Source organism: Octopus bimaculoides, chromosome 9 (assembly GCF_001194135.2).
Source record: "Octopus bimaculoides isolate UCB-OBI-ISO-001 chromosome 9, ASM119413v2, whole genome shotgun sequence".
NCBI lineage: Eukaryota > Metazoa > Mollusca > Cephalopoda > Octopoda > Octopodidae > Octopus > Octopus bimaculoides.
Window position 1 is genome coordinate 74,632,211 of NC_068989.1, and position 3,054 is coordinate 74,635,264.

The following is a 3,054-nucleotide window of genomic DNA, read 5'->3' on the forward strand; positions in this document are numbered from 1 at the left end:
TATATAAATTTATTTATTTATTTATTTATTTATATTCATATATATACATATATATTATTTGTATTTTGTAATATCTTTTAATGTATTTGATGTACCTAATTTGTTTTTCCGCATTATTACTTCTATACCCGCTCAACTTGATCCCTCTTACAGCCATTCTTTACCTTGTGGAATGATCCCTTGTAAAAACATCGGAATCTAAGTTTTAATCATTTCAACACTAATAACTGTCTTTCATATGTGAATATGTGGATCTGGTCTATGAACTATATAGATATAATATAATATAGTATAATATCATATATAATATTATGTCGTCAAGTATGAAATTTGTAGCAAAAGAAAGTTTGCTAATGTTTTATAAATACAAGAAATAGTTTTATTCATCAAAGTATGCACCCATATTGTCATTACACATTTGCCATTTCAGCGGTAGCTTGTCCAGCCCGGAACTGTTAAAGCCTTGGAATTTTGAGTCAATAAATTTTTAGAAAGCCTGTTTTACAGTATCGTCGGAATAAATTTTTTTTCCTATCAAAAAATTATCCAAATTCTGGAAGAAGTGGTAGTCAGTGGGGTCAAGACCAGGTGAGTATCGTGGATGAGGGAGAACTTCCAACTCCAACTCCTGTAGTTTCGCCAATGTCATTTTTGCGATTTGTAGTCTGGTGTTGTCTTGCAATAAAATAGGCGTGGATCTCTTGACTAGTCTAAGCTGTTTTTGCTTTGCTTCTGCATCATTCGGTCCAGTTGACTGCAGTATACTTCGGCCGTGATTCATGAGCCAGGTTTAATGAAATCATAACGGATCACACCTGCGCCAGATCACTAAACACACGCCATCAGCTTCTTTTGATGAATCTTTGCGTGATTGTCTAATTGAAGTATCATGTGATGATTCATTTGCTCTCCTTCTTTTCAATTTATCTGCTACCACCATTTTTCGAGCAATGGAGGATCACTTCCTTGAAGACATTATGTCAAGAAATATGACGTAATAATCTAAAATGACAATTACAAGTTAATAAGGAAATGTCAATAAAATATTGTAATATCAATATCTTAGCAAATTTTAAGAAAAGTTACCTTGCAATCAGTTATCCTGTCCCCTTTCTCCACAGTAGTCGTACTTGCCCCAGGAAGGTCGTTACCTGGCCCCATTATTTATCAGTATAAAAGTATAAAAAACATCTCTGGAACATACGTAATGTATGCTCCCAGTTTGAAGAAATTCATATGCAAACTTCAGACTTTATGCTGGTTTACATAGATACACACACACACACACACACACACACACACACACATACACACACAAACACATACACACAAACACAATCTGTGTTTTATATATAGAGAGATGGTTATTATATATTCTATTATTTTATTATTTCTTTATAACTATAATTTTCTTTCCAGTTTACCTTTTACTCTCTATTTTACCTTATCCTGTTACATTACCATATTTTATTTTATTTTTTTATTTCATTCTATCATACTGTTTCTTACAATATTATTTGTATACTCAATATCTATCGGCTACCAATTTTTTAATGTCCGAATTCTTTTATCATAATCCAGAAAAAATGTGATGTATAAAAATTTAGACTATTTTCAAACCTTCCTTGTTTTCATTTTCCTGCATATATACATGAATGTGTGTGGATGTGTGTGTGTGTGTGTGTGTGTGTGTGTGTGTGTGTGTGTGTGTGTGTGTGTGTGTGTGTGTGTGTGTTTGTGTGTGTGTGTGTGTGTTTGTGTCTATCTGTGTTTGTGTGTGTTTTTCATTGTGCGTACGGCTCTATTTGTTTTTATTACCCTCCTCGCGTAAGCAAAAGCAGAATATTGTCATTCGTCTTTGTCTGTTTCTGTATTTGCAACATTACTGGAAAACTGCGGAACGGATTTTCTATATATTCTACATTTTGTTTATATATTTTTTAAATCAGTTTCTTAAATTCTTTCTAAATTAAAATGTCTTAGATTTACTTCTGTGCTATTTCCACTTCCATATATAAAAAAAATGTATTTGTATAGATCTTTAGTCTTTTTCCAAATATATATACATATATCAGAAAAAAAAGACTAAGAGATCAATGAAGTAGCTGTACGAAAAATTAATGTTCGCAGCTACTTCAACATGGATGTCCGTTCGAACGGACTCTACTGCGATTTTTTAATCCCCAGAAGACATCTCATCTAGTTGATTAACGATGCACAGCTGCATGCGATATATTGCGAACAGGGGAGCCAACCCCCATTGCATTCTTGCGACGGGAGCAGTAGACAAACCTGGTTTGCGTCTCTTCAATACTGGGCACCTCGTCTGTTAGAGACTACAGTAGCTCGCTTCTACTTGCAATATATATATAAATTCAAGCGACACACAGTCGCTGATTTTGCAACAAGCAAAATTGCTGGTTTTAAATCTCTCTAAGAGATCAGCGCAGTAGTTGTATTAACAAGTAATATTCGTAGCCACTTCAACATGGCTGTCATTTCGATGTAGCTGTGTCTCGTTAACCAATTAGAAGAGATGTACTCTCAGGTTAAAAAATCGTGGTAAAGTCATATAAAATCTCTTGTATTATATGTTCTATATCTTATGTGTAATAAATAATGTAACGATATTATTCGGGCTACTGTTATTATTCACAAGAACATATTATGTCCATCATTCTAGGTCTGAAGATCATTCATTTGCCAATCGGGACGGTCACATCTTTATAATTCCTGGTTAAAATCTGCTACTATTTTTGAGCAACGTAATTTCAAAAGGTACATACATCCACAGTAATTCCGTTTCTCAAAGTTATTGCGTAGCAGTGGATCCGTGTCTGTGACACTACAATGAAACTAAGAAATGTTTAAGCAGTTGTGTTTTTAATGATTTTTTTTTATTACTAATGTAACTGTTTTAGTTTCAACGCACACTCTTCAATTAAGTTATTTGTCATGCAAGTATATTTCCGGACTAATAACTATATTCAGTCTAAAAATGGGAAATCTTATGTATTATGTATTATAGACAATGTGATTTTTTAATTTTTTTCC